Source organism: Thamnophis elegans, chromosome 2 (assembly GCF_009769535.1).
Source record: "Thamnophis elegans isolate rThaEle1 chromosome 2, rThaEle1.pri, whole genome shotgun sequence".
In the NCBI taxonomy this organism is placed as follows: domain Eukaryota; kingdom Metazoa; phylum Chordata; class Lepidosauria; order Squamata; family Colubridae; genus Thamnophis; species Thamnophis elegans.
In genome coordinates this window covers 150071474-150093100 of record NC_045542.1, presented here as the reverse complement: position 1 = coordinate 150093100, position 21627 = coordinate 150071474, and the positions used below count along the sequence as shown (strand labels likewise).

At 44.9% G+C, this 21627-nt stretch overlaps 1 protein-coding gene across 1 annotated transcript in view; it reads right to left on the bottom strand.

The window, feature by feature from the left end:
• LOC116503304 (zinc-binding protein A33-like) overlaps nucleotides 1–21627 on the bottom strand; it is a 902198-nt gene that overhangs the window by 105808 nt on the left and 774763 nt on the right. The gene's annotated exons all lie outside the window — the stretch shown is intronic.

Here is a 21627-nt window from a genome sequence, read left to right as displayed (position 1 = left end):
GGTGCCTTGGAGAATAGTTTGTCTCCCTTTTCTTTGTGGCAGCCCCTGAGATATTGGATGATTGCTATCATGTCTCCCCTAGTTCTTCTTTTCAATAAACTAGCAATTCTAGCAACTGTTCTTTATGTTTTCGCCTCCAGTCCCCTAATCCTCTTTGTTGCTCTTCTCTGCACTCTTTCTAGAGTCTCAATCTCTTTTTTACATCAGGATGACCGAAACTTTCCATCCGTTGCTTCTTGTTCTGAACATAGATGCTTGTTCTATGTTCAGAGCATAGTAACTGAAACTCTTTATCTTTTCTGCCAACCCATTACTTTAGAAACCAATATCTCATGGGGAGGGAAATCTATGTGATCTATGGCAAGAATGCAGCAGCCGAAGCAAACAACAGTTTCGCAATGCTGGAGAAGTGGAGCACCAGACCGTGTTCTCGTTCTGTAACCTTTGAGTTTAGCAGAGGGAACATTTCCTAGAAGCTTAAGCCAGTCTGGCAGACGGTGTTCCTGTCTCATATTCGGACATTGAGCGCATAGTTGCAATAGGGAGGGTATCAGTTACTCTGGCAAATATGGGTACCCCAAGATGATTCAACATGCAAAGGTTGCCAAGGAGAAGAGAGCTGATAATGGCATCCCTGCCAAGAGTCTGCCTCAATCTTTCTTCGGATATGGGTCGGTTGCCCATTAAGCAGGAAGGAGCAACTCCAGTTTTAGGATGGCCTGTGGGCCTTATTGTGGCACGGAGAGAATGTGGATGTCAGGTGAGTGTACCTGATCTTTGTAGCTCACAAAAGAGAAATGGAGTCAAACTAAGGCAGAAGGGAAGATGGACCACCTTCGAATATGTTGGTCTAATACGGTATTACTCAACCTTGGCGACTTGAAGATGTATGGACTTCAACTTCCAGAATTCCCCAGTGAATCCTACTTATGTTTGGCTCTGACCTTTTTCTCCCCTTTGCTTCAAGCCCACAGACCACACACTGATGCGTGCACACACATACACCCAAAGGTGTTTTTATTTTTTTCAAGAGGCAACTGGACCAGTGGTTGGATTCAAATTTTTTTACATCCGGTTCTGTGGGCATGGCTTGGTGGGCGTGGCTTTGGTGGGCGTGGCAGGGGAAAGATACTGTAAAATCCCCATCCCGATCAAGGGGAAGGTTACTGCGAAGTCCCCATTTCCTCCCGATCAGCTGGGACTCGGGAGGCAGAGAATAGATGGGGGCAGGCCAGTCAGAGGTGGTATTTGCTGCTGGTTCTCCGAACTACTCAAAATTTCTGCTACTGGTTCTCCAGAACTGGTCAGAACCTGCTGAATTCCACCTCTGAACTGGTTTTACTTATTTTTATTTGAAGACATTTTGCTTCTCATCCAAGAAGCTTCTTCAGCTCTGGATGTTTCTTGGATTGCTTCTTGGATGAGAAGCGAAACGTCTTCAAAGAAAAACCAGAAAGTTCATCCAGTTGTCTCTTGAAAAAGCACCTTTGGGACAACCATGACCTGGATGACCGAGAATCTCTATACACAGACAAAAAACACAGATACCAGATTGCCTCTGATGGAAAAAAAAACGATACTTGGTAGAAAAACCATGGGCCAACCCTGTTAAAAAAACATTTGGAAAAAAGTTAGCTAAAAGCACAAAGGGTTTTTTTTTGCTTTTTTTCTAGGTTTTAAAAAGATAAAAGGCATATTAGCAAATCTTTACAGGCAGTCCTCAACTTACAACCATTCATTTAGGAATCATTCAAAGTTACAACAGCAGTGAAACAAGTGACTTATGACCATTTTTCGCACATAATGGCCATTGCAGTATCCCCACATGGTCACGTGGCCAAAATTTGGGTGCTTGGCAACTGGCATGTATTTATGACCGCTGCAGTGTCCCGGGGTCATGTGATCATCTTTTGTGACGGACAAGCAAAGTCAATGGGAAACCAGATTCACTTTACAAATGTGTTACCAACTTAACAATTGCAGTGATTCATTTAACAACTGTGGCAAGAAGGGTCGTAAAATGGGGCAAAACTTACTTGACAATTGTCTCATTTAGCAACAGAAATTTTGGGCTTAATTGTGGTTGTAATTTGAGGATTACCTCTATTCAGGAAGGAATAAATGAATGTATTGTATGGGATTTAAAAAAAACTGTCAAAGGTACACCTTGTTTTAATTCTCATTGTCCATGCTACTATATTTTTGAAGTATAAGGTGCACCTTTTTCCCTCAAAAAAGAGGGTGAAATCTGGGTGCATCTTATACATTGAATACAGCATTTTTGGCCTCTGGAACCCCCTCCCCAGGAGCACTCTGCAAGCCCCCCCAAGGCTATTCATGCCTTTTTTTTTAAAAAAACGGGCTCGTTTTTGTGAAAAACGAGCCGTTTTGGAGAGGTTTGCAGAATGCAAAAACTTTTTTTTCTTTTTGAAAAGTTCTTTAACTGATTGATGAAAATTACATTGATCAAGTGCTATGCCAGCAGAAACAAAGTCTTAAGGTGCTGCAGATTGTCAGCTATTTCCTTCTCCAGCACATGGATAAATAGACCTGGAAACATCTACCTACCTACCTACTCTCTCTCTCTCTCTCTCTCTCTCTACCTACCTACTGTATTTCTCTCTATATATATCCCTCTATCTACCTACCTACCTATTCTCTCCCTCCCTACATATCTATTTTTTGGTTTTAGGTTTTTTAGGTTTAGGTTTTATTAAACACTTATAGGCCGCCCTTTTCCCTGAGGGGACTCAGGGCGGCTTACAATAATGAGGGAGGGGAGTGCAAGTAAGCTGACCAGATTTTCAGATTGGAAAAGAGGGACGCCTTTGACCGGGGGGGGGGCTTGATTAAAAAAAATTTTTTTTGTCAAAAGGTCACCCCAGGACACTGAAACCAGCATAAATCCGAATCTGTTGCCAAACAAAATTTTGATCACGTGACCATGAGGATGCTGCAACGGTCACTAAGTGTGAAAAATGGTCGCAACGGTCGCTAAGTGTGAAAAATGGTCATCAGTCACTTTTTTCAATGCCATTGTAACTTTGGTCACTAAATGTTTTCCCCCTCCCCGAGACTCCTCACTTCTTCCTTCATTCCTCTTGCTTATCTACCTTCACCTTATCCGTCTTCTGCTCTTTCCCTCCCTTCCTTTCTCCTTCCATCCTCTCTTCTTTCCTCACTCACTCCCTTCCTCCTTTTCTCTTCCTTCCTCCTTCCATTCTTTCAGCTTCATTTCTTTTGCCTATCTACCTTCTCTGTCTTTCTGCTCTTTCCATTTCTCTCTTCCTCTTCGCTTCTGTTCCTTCCTCCTTCCCTCCTTTCCTATTTTCCTTCTGCCTATCTACCTTCAACCTTCTCTGTCTTTCTGCTCTTTCCCTGTCTTCCCCTGTCCTCCCTCCCTTCTTTCCTTTCTAGTTCCATCTTTTCTTCTTTCCTCTCTCCCTCCCTTTTTCTTTTTTTCCTTCCTTCCTCTTTCCTCTTGCCTATCAACTTCATCCTCTTTGTCTTTCTGCTCTTTCCCTCTCTTCCCCTTTTCTTCCTACCTCCTTCCCACTTTTCTCCCTCCCTTCTTCTTTTTCTTCTTTTTTTCTTCCATCTTCCTCCTTCTCCTCCATTCTTTCTCCTTCCATCCATCTTTCTCCTTCCATCTTCTCCCCCCTCCCTTCTTCTTTTTCCTTCCCCCCTCCCTCCTTCCTTCCTCTCCTTCCCTTTCTCGCACACAGGAAGGGAGGCTTTCTAGTCGCTTTCACAGCATAATTTCTTTATCTAACTTTTAAAAAACAGTGTGCAAATCAAACTTGAGATTTTCGTAACCTGCGAAGCACCAAGTTATTATCTTCTGTTGTTACAAATTCGCAGCTACTCCATTCTTTCCGATAGGGAACTGCATTTCCCAAGATGCCTCAAGTCCTCAAAGCGCTGAACGCGGTTTTGCAATTGACTCCAGCGAGGCCCGGTAGCCGCCGGCTGGGGTGGCTGTCAAGGCGCTGACAGCGGAGCAGACGCACCGTTTGTTACTGCTTCCAGCAATTGAGACGGACGAGGGAAGCGGCGGTGGCGGGAAGCAACCAAGCCTTGCAGACTCGCTTCCCACCGCAGCACAGGGGCCGCACAGGCATGATTGCTTCCCACCCGGAGGTGGCGGCAAGAGCAGTGCGTTGTTGTTGTTGGGGCCAGCCTGCTCATCCATGGCTGGAGCCGGGCAGCGACTGTAAGGACTGCTCGGGCGAGGTGCGGAGGAAGAACGGAAGGTCCCTAACGCCCGCGACGACGGCTCCAGCCATGGACGAGCAGGCTGGCCCCAACAACAACAACGCGCTGCTCTTGCCGCCACCTCCGGGTGGGAAGCAACCAAGCCTTGCAGACTCGCTTCCCACCGCAGCACAGGGGCCACACAGGCGTGGTTGCTTCCCACCCGGAGGTGGCGGCAAGAGCAGTGCGTTGTTGTTGTTGGGGCCAGCCTGCTCGTCCATGGCTGGAGCCGGGCAGCGACTGTAAGGACTGCTCGGGCGAGGTGCGGAGGAAGAACGGAAGGTCCCTAACGCCCGCGACGACGGCTCCAGCCATGGACGAGCAGGCTGGCCCCAACAACAACAACGCGCTGCTCTTGCCGCCACCTCCGGATGGGAAGCAACCGAGCCTTGCAGACTCGCTTCCCACCGCAGCACAGGGGCCGCACAGGCGTGGTTGCTTCCCACCCGGAGGTGGCGGCAAGAGCAGTGCGTTGTTGTTGTTGGGGCCAGCCTGCTCGTCCATGGCTGGAGCCGGGCAGCGACTGTAAGGCTGCTCGGGCGAGGTGCGGAGGAAGAACGGAAGGTCCCTAACGCCCGCCGACGACGGCTCCAGCCATGGACGAGCAGGCTGGCCCCAACAACAACACTGCTCTTGCCGCCACCTCCGGATGGGGTAGATTGATGGGGTATTTAGAATTCAATCAGCGCAATAACAACTAAACAGGCAGGCATGCCAAGTGGCACAGGACTGGCAAGAATTTACCAGGGGCTTTTTAATTAGGGGTGGAGGGAGATGGACCTCAATTCAGGACCGCGTGAGGGAGTCCTGTTTTTTCAAGCAAGAATTCTCAAAGAGCAGTTGCTGCCGCGAACGAAAAGCAGTTTTTAACCCCAAGCGCAATGCCACGAATGTCACTATTTCCATCCAAGCCGCCACCACAATCCTTGCAAGCCGGCAAGAAAGCGGAAGCAAGAAGAAAAAAATAAATAAATAACCACCCTCCCAAGCAGCCGGAGCTTGCAAATGGCGACGTTGCAATGAGGGTCGTACTCCTGACCCTCTAAAACTCTCGGGAAACTCCTTCGCAGCCACGGGGGGGGGAATCACAGGAGCAGCCCCACTGGCGGGAGAACGATGGGACGGCTGCGAAAAGGCACAAGGGGGGGGAGATTGACAGCAAGGGTCCGTCCCGCCGCTCGCCTTAAAGTTCTCGCCTAGCCGAACTCTGGGGTTGCAGCCGCTGCTCGCCATTCCCTCAACTCAGAGTACGGAGCGCGCGCAAAACCCTGCCAGGCGGGACTCCCCGCAAACCTCTCGCATATTCCCCCCCCCCCGCTTGCTCCGTCTTACCAGATTTTGGGGGGTATCTGTAGAGGAAATTGACGGGACATCCACCTCTTCCACTCCGGCGTTCTGCTGGCTGGTGAGCGCTCCCATGCTTCAGGCACGGCGGCAGAGGGTATCCGGGGTGCAGAGGGGGGGCAGAGAGGAGGGGGGTGCGTGCGTGCTAAGCGGACTCCAGCCAATCAGTGAGCTGGCTGGGATGGAAAACTTTAAGCACGCCACGTTTTCCATCCCAGCCAGCTCACTGATTGGCTGGAGTCCAGGCCAATCCAGTCAGTGAGCGGCAGGCTGGGCTGGCTTAAATTTGTAGGTAGGTAGGATAGAGAACAGAACGATGAGCCAGCCCAGCAAGCTAGCAGCTGATGGGCGGGAGCTGCGAGCGCCAAAAAAAGCGTGCCTTTTAAAAGGCGGGCGGGACGCGGGAAAATGCATTCAAAAGCGGGGGTGTCCCGCCAAAAGCGGGACGTCTGGTCACCTTAAGTGCAAGACAAGACATAAAAGAAAATTTGAGTAAAAATAATTAACAATAAAAGCACAACATTCACTCGGCATTCGGGCAGGGAGAGAGTAAAGTCCTATCCCCAGGCCTGACGGGATAGCCAGATCTTAAGGGCCGTGCGGAAGGCCTGGACGGTGGTGAGGGTGCGGATCTCCATAGCGTCGGAGCTGCAACTGAGAAGGCTCTCCTCCGCGTAGTCGCCAGTCGGCACTGACTGGCGGATGGAATTCAGAGGAGGCCTACCCTGTGCGACCTGATGGGACGCAGGGAGGTAATTGGCAGAAGGCGGTCTCTCAAATAGTCAGACCCACTACCATGGAGCGCTTTGTGGATGGTAAGTAGGACCTTGAAGTGCACCCGGAGATCAACAGGTAGCCAGCGCAGCTCACGGAGGATCGGTGTTATGTGGGCGAACCGCGGTGCGCCCACGATCACTCGCGCGGCCGCATTCTGGACTAGCTGAAGTCGCCGGATGCTCTTCAAGGGCAGCCCCATGTAGAGCACATTGCAGTATTCCAGCCTAGAGAGCGCAAGGGCTCGAGTGACTGTTGTGAGGGCCTCCCGGTTCAGGTAGGGCCGCAACTGGCGCACCAGGTGAACCTGGGCAAATGCCCCCCTGGTCACAGCTGACAAGTGATGGTCAAAATTCAGCTTTGAGTCCAGGAGGACTCCCAAGTTGCGGACCCTGTCTGAGGGGTATAAATTTTGCCCCCCCCAGCCTGATTGATGGAACATTAGCCAAATTGTTGGGAGGAAAACACAACAGCCACTCGGTCTTTTCCGGGTTGAGTACCAGTTTGTTAGCTCTCATCCAGTCTTTAACAGCCTCAAGGCCCCGGTTCATCACGTCCACCGCTTCATTGAGTTGGCACGGGGCGGACAGATACAACTGTGTATCGTCCGCGTATTGATGGTATTTTATCCCGTGCCTCCGAATGATCTCACCCAGCGGTTTCATGTATATGTTGAATAGTAGGGGGGATAAGACCGAGCCCTGCGGCACCCCATAAGTTAGGGGCCTCGGGGACGATCTCTGCCCCCCCACCAACACCGACTGCGACCTGTCCGAGAGGTAGGAGGAGAACCACTGCAAAACAGTGCCGCCAACCCCCACCTCCCACAGTCGTCGCAGAAGGATACCATGGTCGATGGTATCGAAAGCCGCTGAGAGGTCAAGGAGAACCAGGATGGACGCATGGCCTCCATCTCTGGCTCTCCAGAGATCATCGGTCAATGCGACCAATACCTATTGTATTTCTCTCTTTCTATTTCTCTCTCTATCCCTCTACTTACCTACCTACCTACTGTATTTCTCTCTCTCTCTGTGTCCCTCTATCTACCTACCTACCTATTCTCTCCCTCCCTACATATCTATTGTATTTCTCTCTTTCTATTTCTCTCTCTATCCCCCTACCTACCTACCTACCTACCTACCTACTGTATTTCTCCTCTCTCATCTCTGTCCCTCTATCTACCTACCTACTCTCTCTCTCCCTACCTATCTACTGTATTTTTCTCTCACTCTCTCTCTCTATATTTCTCTATATATATCCTTCTACCTACCTACTTACCTACACACACACACTCTCTCCCTACCTACCTACTGTATTTCTCTCTCCTCCCCCTCTATCTACCTACCTACCTACTCTCTCACTCTCCCTACCTTCCTACTGTATTTCTCTCTCTCCCCCTCTATCCCTCTATCTACCTACCTACTTTGTTTTAATTTGCCTCTTCAAAACCTTGGTGCATCTTATACTCCAATGCATCTTATACTCTGAAAAATATGGTATACTAACACAAAAACCATGATTTATACTTTACAAGGGCTAAATTTGTAATACCTGTTAAGCTACAGACCAAACAAATAAAGACTTTAATTAGCAGAACAAAAGAGAATAACAAAGTTGGAAGGGACGTTGGAGGGCTTCCAGTCCAACTCCCTGCTCAAACGGGAGACCTTATACAAGTGACTTCAGACAAGTGACTTTCCAATCTTTTTCTTAAAAGGTTCCAGTGATGGAGTATCAACAACTTCTGAAGGCAAATCATTCCACTGGAGTATTGTTCTCCACTGTTAGGAAATTTCTTCTTAATTCTAAATTGCTTCTCTCCTTGATTAGTTTCCATCCATTGTTTCTTGGCTTGCCTTCTGGTGCTTTGGAAAAATCAGTTGATCCTCCCTCCTCTTTGTGGCAGCCCCAGAAATACTGGAAACACTGCTGTCATGTAGCCCCTGGTCCTTCTTTTCTCTAGACTAGCCATACCCAATTCCTGCAACTGTTCTTCGTCTATTTTAGCCTCCAGCCTCCCTAATCGTCTTTTTGTTCTTCTCTGCACTTTTTCCCAAAGTTTCTATATCATTTTTATAATGCGACCAAAAATTTGGTGCAGTATTCCAGCTGTGATCTTACTAAAGCTTCATAAAGCAGTACTGTTACTTCTCGCGATCTTGATTTTATCCCTCTGTTAATGCAACCTAAAAGGGACGTGGTGGCTCGGTGGCTAAGACGCTGAGGTTGTCAGTCAGAAAGGTCGGCAGTTTGATGGTTTCGAATCCCTAGCACCACGTAACGGTGAACTCCCGTACTTGTCCCAGCTTCTGCCAACCTAGCAGTTCGAAAGATGTAAAAATGCAAGTAGAAAAATAGGGACGAACTTTGGTGGGAAGGGTAACAACATTCCGTGCACTTTTGGCATTTAGTCATGCCGGCCACATGACCACGGAGACGTCTTCAGACAGTGCTGGCCCTTTGGCTTTGAAACGGAGATGAGCACCGCCCCCTAGAGCTGGGACGACTAGCACATATGTGCGAGGGGGAACCTTTGCCTTTTACCTAATGCAACCTAATACTGCATTGCCTTTTTTGGTGGGGGTGGGGGTGTTGCCTTTGGTGCAGTGGTGGGTTTCAAATTTTTTTTCGAACCTACTCTGTGGGTGTGGCCTCCTTTGTGGGGAGTGGCTTGCCGGCCATGTGACCTGGTGGGAGTGGCTTGCCGGCCATGTGTTTTCTTTCTTTTTCTCTCTCTCTCTCTTTCCTTCCTTTTGTCTCTCTGTCCCTTTTTCCTTTTTTTTCTTCATCTCTCACTTTTTCTTTCTTTTTTCTTTTTTTTATTTCTTCCTTTCTTTTTCGTGTGTGTGTGTGTGTGTTGGGTTTCAAAAATTTTTGGAACCTCTTCTGTAGGTGTGGCCTGCTTTCTGGTGGAACCTCTTCTAACCGGTTCGGTAGATTTGACGAACCGGTTCTACCGAACTGGTGCGAACTGGTAGGAACCCACCTCTGCTTTGGTGGAATAATAATCCATAGTGGAATAATCAGGGCATGTTTTGGCTGAATGTGGTTTATTTTAGGCTACAAATCACCTGTATTTGAAGGCCATCCCTAAACCAGTCATTGTAATGAAGATAGCAATGCCTTAAGTCTTCTCTGTATCTCTGTGAAGGATTTGTGGGAAATGAAGCACTATTTTGAAAGACACTGGTGAATATCAAGGCATGTTGGCTGAATGTGGTGTGAAGCTTGAGGATAGTGTAGCCTTGAGACGGCTCTGTATCTCTTGTTGAGGCTTTCCAATCACAGCCACTTGTTATGCCTCAACAAAGGTCATGAGAATGATTCGTACTTGCCACATTTGGGCGTCTCACTTGGACCTATTGGTGCACCCTGTGGACAATGTGCATTGAAACGGAGAAACCTGACATTTAGATGGATGCCGACATTTTAGGTAGGAGGCAGTTCCTAAAGCAAGTCCTCTTTCTCCTCTGCCAAGACCAAAAATGGGTGGGGTGAGATGAAGGTCTCCAAACTCATCTGTGGTCCAGGAAAACACAGCAAGGCAGCTAGCTGAGTTTGCAGGAGCCGAAATATCAAATCTGTCAAACTGAGAATTTATTGCTGTTCGAAAGAGCAGAGTGGAGCTGTCATACCTACATTGGCCACCAGGTTGCAGCATGTGCTAATGTTGAGATATTGCTGGTTGTGAAAGGGCCAGAGAATTATATAATTCAGTATATATAATATACTATATTATATTGTATCCATTCTTTTTAAAGGAAATCAGACAGAATCCTAAATTAGAGAAACAAAATCTTAGCAAAGTTAAACTGATAGCAGCTGGAATTCATTTTTTTAAAAACCTGACGTACATAAAGGTAAAGGTTCCCCACGCAAATATGTGCTTGTCGTTCCCGACTCAAGGGGGCGGTGCTCTCTTTTTCAAAGCCGAAGAGCCAGCGCTGTCCGAAGACATTTCCGTGGTCATGTAGCCAGCATGACTAGATGCTGAAGCGCATGGAACAATGTTATCTTCCCACCAAAGGTGGTTCCTATTTTTCTACTTGCATTTTCACATGCTTCCAACTGCTAGGTTGGCAGAAGCAGGGACAAGTAACAGGAGCTCACTCCATTACGCGGCGCTAGGGATTCGAACTACCAAACTGCTGACCTTTCTGATAGACAAGCTCAGCGTCTTAGCCACTGAGCACCGCTTCCCATGAGGTTTCAAATCATATGTAATATACTGTTCCAATGAGAAAAGTAGCCTTTCACCTCTTATCAAGCAACTCTGAATGGCTCCCAAGATGATATAAGACTTCAAAACAATAAAATATTAACATCCGAAAGGTTAGGACTCAATTACAGAGACTAGCACCGATGAGGTTACTTTGTTTGGTAATGAAAGGTCTGCAAGAAAACAACCAAATTCAAAGAGCCACCAACCAAGGGCCGTACAGAGACAATGAATGTCAGATTGGGGGGCATGAAAGAAAATGGGAGTAGAATGGGGTAAAATGATTGAAATATCCTTTCCTTTTACCTGTCCTAATAATCAGGCATGTCTTTTAAAAAAGAGGAAACTTCTCTTAGTCATTCACAGGCCATTGACTTTTGCTTTCTGCCTTCCTGAGAACTTATTACACACAATTCCCCACACACACACACTCCCACCTCCAGATGTTGGTAAATAAGAGTCTTCTTCCTAGAGAGCCATCATCATGATGGAAGAATGGGGAATGGAAGGATTCTTGCAAACTGTTGGTCATTTGCATTCTTTTAGCTAGTTCCTTGTTAAGGTCACCCAGAGGTTATCTGTGTCATCAGGTCATCTGAGTGGTGCAAATGGGTGTGAAGCCTTCTTTAAACTGTTGAAAGGACTGTGTTGTAACTGGAGATAGATGATGTCATATCCCTCACCCCTGTTGAGAGAGGGCTGTTCAGTTTTGACATAGATGGCCTCTTCGACCCTTCTTTCAAACTAGCAGTCCTCTCTGTCCAAAATGTGGACTTTGCTGTCTTCAAAGGGTGGCCTTTGTCTTTAAATGCAGATGGACTGCTGCAGTGGTGGATTTCAAAAAATGTTCGAACCTACTCTGTGGGTGGGCCTCCTTTGTGGGAGTGGCTTGCCGGGCATGTGACCCGGTGGGAGTGGCTTGCTGGCCATTGTTTTCTTTCTTTCTTTCTTTCTTTCTTTCTTTCTTTCTTTCTCCCTCTCTCCCTCTCTCTTTTCCTTCCTTTTGTCTCTCTGTCCCTTTTCCTTTTTTCTTTCATCTCTCTCTCTTTTTCGTTTTTTCATTTTTATTTCTTTTCTCCTTTCTTTCTCTTTCTCTTCTCTCTCTGTGTGAGTGTGTGTGTATGTGTGTGTGGTCAGTGGGTGGGTTTCAAAAAATTTGGAAACTCTTCTGTAGGTGTGGCCTGCTTTTCGGGTCCACTGGTGGAACCTCTTCTTAACCGGTTTGGTAGGATTTGACGAACTGGTTCTACCGAATAGGTGCGAACTGGTAGGAACCCACCTCTGGACTGCTGGATCTCTAGTCCTGATGGGTTTGTTCTTTATGTTGTGCCATAACATTTATGAAGTGGCTGTTTTGGTTACCTCACTGTATAAATCTGTCAAATGAACAGCCTGTCAGAAGTTCAGAAAAGAAGTTCAGAAAAGGGACACTGCAACCATCATAAATATGAACCAGTTTTCGAGCATCCGAATTTTTATTCACATGACCATGGGGATGCTACAAGAGCCATAAGTGTAATTGTCATAAACGCATGCCAATTTTTTTTATCATGCAACAGCTGTATGTGTTAAAAATGGTCATAAATCACCTCTTTTTCAGCCCCGTTGTAACTTTGGGCAAACAAGGATCCCCTGTACAAAATTGGTTGGGGAAAGAAGTAGCTGGAAAACTATTCTTTGTATTTGAGATTTATGACTGGGTTGCTCTTTCCATAAAAGCGAGGGAAATTAACAATAACAGTATTTGCCCAGAGCCTCAGTCAAGAAAAACGACGTGTTTCTAGCTATAATGGCGAATGACATGAAGCCTAAGATATTCTAAGCTTCCTCTTGGGTTTTGTGTTCCAGCATTTCTCCCCACTTTTTCCGGTGGAAAAGGATATTGGAGCCCAGAAATAGTTAATAAGTAAGATCATTTCAAAACTTTCCTTGAGGATTAATGAGGTGCGACCGACTCATAATGGGATATGACAGAGACAAATGGCTGAGAGGGAAGAATTGTTGAGTAATGGGGCAATGCCTTATGTAGCCCCTTAATATTGGGATTCAATTATAAACTACAAATGTTATGAAGATGAGGGCTTAAAAACTGGCTGCAAGATTTCTATGAAACCTTCTCAGCCATTGGCTGAGATGCTATGATGTCACAGAAGGGCCCACAGATCAATATATCCCATTCCTTGGCACCCGGCTGAGGAATTCTGGGAGTTGAAGTCCACATATCACAAAAGTGCCAAGGTTGAAAAACAGGGACCACAGATTCCAAGTGTTGAGAATTAAAGTCATAGAAGATGCAGTCATTGCAAAAAAGAAAAAAGGAAAAAATACTTAATAAAGTAGAGCAGCCAATTCTTTTATGTTCAGTTAAGCTAGCTAATGTATGTGGGAGTAGGGAGGGAAGGCTTTGATTTATAATCCAAAATATGGTATGAAAAACAGATAAGATGACCAAGCTTTTACACTGTGGAAACTTGGTTATTTTTAACAATCAGAATGCTAGAGATGGACCTTGTTCATGGTGACAGGCTTAAACTCTGGAAATCCTAATTCCAGAGTCAATATCTATTTACTTCCATGCTGGTATTAAACAAGGAGAAATTGACATACTGTGCTTGGAGTGAGGTTTCTTTTGCCATGATTTTCTATGCAAGCCAAAGTGATATTCTTCCTACCCAAAATTGCCAGCCATTGTCTACAAACAGCGGTGAAGGATTTATCCATTTGTTTTATGATCTGCTTTTCTACTACAGAGCACTCAAAAAAAGTAAAAAAGTAAAATAGAAGTAATGAGAAGCAAAGGAAAACAACACACTAGGCCACCATGGCTTATTCAAAGGCCTGCAATGTATCATAGCATATTTATTTGTTTATTTTATTATTTTATTTATTTTATTTATTTATTATTTTATTTTATTATTTTTTTATTTTATTATATTATTTTATTTTATTATTTATTATTTTATTTTATTATTTATTATTTTATTTTATCATATTATTTTTTATTTTATTATTTATTATTTATTTATTATTTATTATTTTATTTTATTATTTATTATTTATTTTATTATTTATTATTTATTATTTATTATTTTATTTATTTTATTTATTTTATTTATTTTATTTATTTTATTCATTTTATTCATTTTTTATTTTATTATTTTATTCATTTTATATTAATTTTATTTATCCAGTTTGTCAAATGTGTACGAGACAACAGGTATAAGAATAAACATGGACATGAACACAAGAAATGGGTCTGAATAAATGGGGACAGTAGGACAGGACGGTAGGCACATTGGTGTGCTTATGCACACCCCCTTTACGGACCTCTTAGGAATGGGGTGAGGTCAACAGTAGACAATTTAAGGTTAAATCTACAGGTGTTTGGGGATGTAACAACGGAGTCGGGTAGAGCATTCCAAGCGTTGACCACTCTGTTGCTGAAGCCATATTTTCTGCAATCAAGTTTGGAGGAGTTTATCTTGAGTGTATCTACTGATCGATTGTCATTTCAGTAAGAACCCAGAATGACCAAACATGAAATTTGTGGGACTAATCGATAAATTAGAAAAAAGGGTTAGTGTAGAAACTGAAATGTGGAGAGCAGAGGAGAGGAGGGGAGGGGAAGGGAAGGGAGGGGAAGGGGAAAAGAGAGGGGATGTGAGGAGGGGAGGAGAAAGTGAAATGGTAGGGGAAGGGAGGGGAGGAGGAGGGGGATAAGGGAGGGGAGAAGAAATGGGGGAAGGGAGGGGAAGAGAGGGAGGAGACAGGAGGGGAGGGGATGAGGGGAAGGGGGGAGGGGAGAGAAGAAGGGGAGGGGAGAGAGAGGGGACGGGGAGGAGAGGTCCCTTTCAAGGGCAGCAAGAAGTGGGAAAGAAAAAGAAGAAAGGAGAGGCGAGGAAAAGAGAAAACAGGAGGAAGTGGATGTTGAAGATAAGTAGGTTAATCTGAAGGTTAAAAATAATTCTTATGGCAACTTTGCATTTTTGCAAAATGATTCATACCCACTAAACGATGCAGCCTGAATTTGGATCTGGTGACTGCGACAGAGATCATTACGGGCTATGAGGAATTGCAGGCTTTCCATCATATACTGAAGCCTACCTACCACCCTCTTCCCGCCAGGGGCCCCTGTCTTGAGTGGGGGAGGGGGGAGATGGGCTCATCCCAGCAGACTCCCAACATCTGGAATCTGAGGCTGGTTTATTTGCTGGCAGGGACTGGTGGGGGGAGCCCCAGGTTGACGATTAAAAGAGCTGACGATAATGAAAATAACTTTTACTGTAACAGTGCTTTTTAAAAAATATAATTCTATTGTAATAAAAATATTAGAAAGAAAACAGAAGACTCATAGAAACTCATGTAAAGTTTAAAAAAGAGGAAGATCAAAGATAAGAACAAAACAAAGAAAAAAATAGAAGGAAGTAGTAGCTTTTCCACTTTTCTCAACAGCAGTTATAAATGCTATTATAACTTTATTTCTTGTTACAGTACATGTCTTTACTCTTTTTTTCCTACAATTTATTCGTTCTTTATTGTCAAAACCATAAATCACAAGTTCCTTTTTTTTCCTGTTTCCCACAAAAAAGTCTACAAGTTTTCAGTCAGCAATAAACCTAGACGTTTTCTCTGATTAAGGATGTCAATTTGGCCATTTCAGCAGCTTCTATTGTGGGGCAATTTTTTTTTATTTTTATTCGGTTATTTGTATCCCACGCTTATTATTTTACAAAAACTCAAGGCGGTGGACATATCCATTTCTCCAATTTTCTCCACAACAATCCTGGGAGGTCAGTTGGGCCGAGAGGGAGTGACTGGCCCAAAGTCACCCAGCTTGGCTTTCATGGTTTAAGGCGGGACTAAAACTCAGTGGCTAGCTTGGCGCTAGCACGCATGTATGTGCTGGCGAGCTGATTTTTGGCTGGCCCGCCCACACTACCCTTCTCTTCCCCGGGAGTTGTACGCGATGCCAGATAAGCACAGGGCTCGCGCAGAGGCTCTAAGAGGTCATTTACAGCCTCCAGAGGGCCTCTGGGAGGACGGGGGAGGCCATTTTTGCCCTCCCCAGGCTCCAGGAACCTCTGGAGCCTGGGGAGGGGTGGAAAAACAGGCCCACGGAAGTCGGGAAATGGGCCATTTCCAGTGTCTGGAGAGGCATCCAGGGTGCAGGGATGGCTGTTTTTGCCTCCCAGGGCTCCAAAAAAGCCATGTGTGCATGCATGAGGCAGTGGGGGGGTATCACACGTGGTTGTGCAGGGGTCACGGCGCAGGGGGGGAGATTAAATTATTGGGGTGTGAACATGAGCACGCCCAATAGCGCAATGTGGACCTGCTTTTGGCATCCGAGGCGACTAAGATTCACCATCAATCACTGCATTAGACCAACCTGGCTCCTTAATACTGAGGCTTTCCATCTTTGCACAATAATTATTCTCGCTGCAGTTATCCACTTCAGTGGCTGATATGTATAAATTGGGCTGACAGAATCAGAAAAGGAGGAGGCGATAAGCTGCCTGGGAAAGCCAAGGGAAATCATCAAAAGCATTAAATAGGGAAAGTTAGAATATTTTGGACATGTGATGCAACACCCAGAAAAATATGGCATCCTTTTTTTTTGTTTTTTTTAGGACTTATATAGCACTTCACAGGGCTTTCAGCCCTCTCTAAGCGGTTTTACAGAGTCAGCATATTGCCCCCCACAGTCTGGGGTCCTCATTTCACCCACCTCGTAAGGATGGAACGGCTGAGTCAACCTTGAGCCAGTGAGATTAGGAACCGCTGAACTGCAGATAACAGTCAGCTGAAGTGGCCTGCAGTACTGCATCCTAACCACTGCGCCACCTCGGCTCCTTCACTTCATCCTCCAGGAAAGATGGAAGGCAAACGAGGTCCAGGCAGAAGAAGAACATCAAGGCTTCAAAATCTAAGGGACTGGTTTGGACAAATTCAGTAGCTTTTTTTCGTGCGGCCGTTGATAAAAATAGGATTGGCAACATGATCGCCAACATCCAATGACGGATGTGGCACAAGAAACTATCAGCTATAGAACCCAAACTCCAGGGTTTTTTCAAATCATTTATTAGTGCCCCAGTGGTGGGTTTCAAAAATTGTTCGAACCTACTCTGTGGGTGTGGCCTCCTTTGTGGGAGTGGCTTGCCGCCCATGTGAGCAGATGGGAGTGGCTTGCCGCCCATGTGACCGGATATGAAGGTGCCGACGACACTTGTCAGAACCACCTTAAATTACCTCACACACAGCACTGGCATGCATAAGAATATGATGTAAACTTGTTTCTAAAAGGCATCTTTGGTTTGCGTTAAAACAACTTCAACACACACAATGTTCTGATTGCACCACAAACACAGTAGTCATCCTTACCTTTCACAGAGGCACTGAGTTTTATAAATATGAGCATGAAAGTGTAGAATAATCATATCCAAGGACCAGTGGTGGGTTTCAAAAAAAATTGGAACCTCTTCTGTAGGTGTGGCCTGCTTTCCGGGTCCACTGGTGGAACCTCTTCCAACCGGTTTCGGTAGATTTGATGAACCGGTTCTACCGAATAGGTGCGAACTGGTAGAAACCCACCCCTGTAGTGCCCACAGAAAAGCCTCCAATTTCAATTGTATGTTCATCTTTAAAATCCTCTGCATTCCCCACGTATTTGAATCCAGAACTTTCTAACTGTTTTACATATTCACCAAACGCGATACAGTAAAGCGAGCCTTTCTTGTGGGCCACATAGGCTTTATTACAGCATCACTTTTGTGACGGTGCAAAACATTTCCTTCCCCTTGTATAGGATGATCTCTCCATGTGTCCTCCTGAGTCACCTCCATAGACCTTTGTGGGTTGTCCTGAGTCATCACAATCTTAGGTGGTTAGTCTACCGGTCAGAGAAAGATGGAAGGGAACTGGCTCTGTCCACATTTTTGCATTCGTGTGATACCCACCCTATATGGATACTTCTTCACCCTATAACCATGATTCATCCTTCCATCATTGGGTGACCATCCAGAACCTTGCATCAAAGAGCAGAATAAGAAAGAAAGGCTGTTTTTAGGCATATTCTTCCATGGGATAGAAATTCCATTCACTTATGCTTCAGAAGAATGAAGAGCTGGGGATTCTGGGAGTTGAAGCCCACACATCTTCAGGTTGCCAAGGTTAAGACAATCTGTTTTCAGTGGTGGGATTCAGCTGGTTTGGGCTGGTTCAGTCGAACTGATTGTTAAATTGCTGGCTGGCCCCGCCCATTCCAGGAGTCCCCCTGCACCTCATTTTTGCTCCCAGCAGGGAGGACTACTAGGCTCAAAATGGGAGGGGGGAGCACCCACTCCGCGGCCCCGTTTTTGCTCCCAGGGAGTGCAGGAGGTTGAGTGCTGCCTGTCACAACCACTTGGCCATGCCCACCATGGCCATGCCAGCCCAGCCAGTCATTAGGGCAGAGAACCGTTTGTTAAATTATTTGAATCTCACACTGCCTGTTTTAGACAGTACTTTCACTAAAAGACAGCATCTGCCTAAGTCTTAGCTGGGCGTGAAACCCAGTGGTGGGTTATAAATACTTCAGGAAACAAAGGAAACAAATAATTTCCCCAGATTTCACAGTCATAAAATCAGTAATTAAGGAATTGAGACACCACAGGTGTTAGGCAAGGCACTTTTGAACAATAGGACATCAAGGTAGCTTCTGGTGACAGAGTAAACTATGGATAAAATTTTACTGCCAAACAAGGGTGACAAATTTCAGCTGTTGATGTAGCAACATATAAGCCACTAGGGAGGGAAGTGAACCTTGGCATACCTGTAAGCATTCCTAACAGGGGTGAGTCAGTTGATGGAATAACCCATGCTTTTGACCATCCATGTTATACTCAGCCACGCGGAAGAAGAAGGGAAAGATCCCCCAGAATGAGAGAGGGTGCTGAACCAGCTTATCTGTCAACAAGGAGCTGAAAAGAACTACCTTCCTATGAAGTCATCCCAAAGGGGCTTTTTCCAAAAGGCACCGGACTTTCTTGGTGTTTTTTTTTTTAACCTTGAAAACATTTCACTTCTCATCCAAGAAGCTTCTTCAGTTCAATTCAAAAATGAAGAGGTTTCTACCACCGGCAAGATTAGCAAAGATGTTTAAAAACACATCCGGCAAGAGTTGGGAAATGTACTCAGATACCGGGCACGTATTACCATATGTCAGGGATGGCTACCTTTCAGCACCAAATGCTGAAACCACTTCTCCCATTCTTTACTATGACACGTAATCCTGTACTTGCTCCTTTAAGGGAATTTAGCTACTGCAGTTGTAAGTTGCGGTGCTTGTAAAACAAGTCATGACGTGATCAACACGGTTTTACAACTTTTTTTAAAATAATCTTTATTGGTTATACATTTTTTTAATATGACATACAAATACAACTTTAAACATACAAACCCTCCCCCCCCCCCGGTGACAGTGTTCACAGCCCAACATTTTTTTTTCTTCCTCATTGTTTAGTCTCTAACCAGCATCTTCTCGTTACAAAATTCAGGGATCTATTACAATACCCATGTTCACTTTTAGTTCCCATTGTTAACAGCTGCTATTTAACTTTCCCAGTTTTAAGACCCTGCTGTTCTCCTTGTCGCCCACATATACCATAGGTTCCAGCTAAGATAATGTTCCGTTTCTCCTTTGTCCCTCAGCCAACCCGTCATTCTGTCCATTTCTGCACATTCATAGATCTTTTTAATTATGGTATCTTCCGATGGTATGGTAGTAGATTTCCAAAATTGCGCATAGGTTACTCTTGCGGCCACAATTATATGTAGGCTCAAATGCCATATAGATTTACTCATGTTTTCTGGTTTTATGCTTAGTAAAAAAAGTCTCGGGTTTCCATTCTATGCTTGCCCCGGTAACCTCTTTTAGCCAGTTTTGAATCTTTCTCCAGTATTTCGTGGCCTCAATACAGGACCACCAAATATGGTAGAATGTGCCATCCCTTCTTCCACATTTTCAACACAGTGGAGATAACCCAGGAAACATTTTTGCTAACTTCTTTGGGGGAAAGTCCCATCTATAAGGTTTTACAACTTTGACAGCAGTCATTAAGTGAATCCCCATAGTCATTAAGTGAATCTGCAGCTGTTAAGCAAAGACGTTGTTAGCTATGGGGAGTCTTTATCAAGTAATGAAGGAGTATATGAATCAATATGAATCAATATTGGCTTCTGCTTATATAATTGTATACTGTCAGAAATTAGTTGTTTTCTAGCCTAGCAAATGGAACCTTAATACTGGACTGTAAATGTTATCTCACTGCTGTGTCTCGCTTCTATTCTTGGCTTCAAGGCTAGGGACATTCTTGAAAACATAGAAGAAACTGTTACACGGGCTGCACAGATAAAGGAACCAAACTAGGGAGTTTTCCTGGCTCATAAATCCTTAAAGAATTCTGCTGAAAAACAACTTGGCAAAGGGGGGCTGCCACACCCTACACAAGGCTATAGGAATACTCCTTCGACAAGGTAGACAGAGACAGGAGCTTGAACAAAAGAAACGCTTTTAAGATCACGTTGGTAACAAATCTTTGTCTCTGATTGGATAAACTTTGTTTCTATCTGCCTAAAATGTATATAGTACTCTGAGCCACTCTTGCAGGGGTGGCTATTCCTTACATGCATTTTGTTTGTATGTTTTGGATATAGTTTTGTCACCAGCTTTTGCTATGGCTATGAATAAAAGCTGATACTTTTTGCAAGCCTCGTCTGGAGTGTTTCTCTCTCGTGGGCATCTCAGTGGCTCGGGAAAACTGCTGGAACTTTACAGGAAAATGTGTTTTTTTGGCAAAAATGTAGTAAATCACAGACACAATTCCAATTTCCAATTTTAATGGATTGTATGCCGCCCAATCCCGAAGGACTCCAGGTGGCTTACATAAAACAGTTTAAAAAAACAAATACTTAAGAAGTTAAGATACAAAACTGAGTGAATTAAAAAAGGACACAACATACACTCAATCTTAATAGGGCTGAAGGTCAGTCTAGATCAGCAGTCCCAGGCATGCCAGAACAGCCAGGTCTTAACAGACTTTCGGAAGGCTGAGAGAGTGGGGAGGGTCCGGATCTCAGGGTCCGGTAGACCGTTCCATAGGGCCGGGGCAGCTACAGAGAAGGCTCTCTCTCCCACAGTAGTTCTAAATGTGGGCGGGTTGCCAAGTGCCTTAAAATGCAGTCACGTGACCAAGGGCAGCTGTCAGAACTTCAGTAGAAATAGCACTAAGACTTATATACAGTGCTTTTACAGCCCTCTCTAAGCAGTTTACAGGTCCTCGTTTTATTGCCCTTGGAATGATGGAAGGCTGAGTCAACCTTGAGCCTGGTGAGATTCGATTTGTCAAATTGCAGGCAGTCGGCAATCAGCAGAAGCAGCCTGAAATACTGCACTCTAACCACTGAGCCATGGTGGCTTTAGGATTGTTGAGCAAGGAGCTTGAATGCAAACTACCATTATATATGTTGACAGTATTGAAAACTTAATATGCACGAATGGAAATATGTTACTTCCCACAATGGCAGAATGGATGGAAAAACTACTGGACTTGGTGGACATCTTTAAACAAAGACTTTATCCAGGTTTTTTACCATTGATAAATTGTTTCTGGACTTCCTGCTTGAAATAGAAGGGGGGGAAAAAAGAAACTTTGGCTTTACATTTTGAGGATTGGATTAATTTTGTCATTATAGAAGTGGCTTGTAGTTACTAAAAATGCAAAGAAAAAGTTGGGGCTGTAATTCTATTTAGTATTTTATTTGGGTCCTCATTTTACCCATCTCAGAAGGATGGAAGGCTGAATCAATCTTGAACCAGTCGAACTGCTGGCATTCGGCAGAATTAGCCTGCAATACTTCATTTTTACTACTGAACCACCACAACCCATTACCTTTTGAGATCCACCATAACTTTGAAATTATGACTAACTTGCTAAACAACTGGTCATAAGTTCTGTACTGCTCAGGAAACTAGGGAGGCTTCTTTCTGAAACACTCCCTGC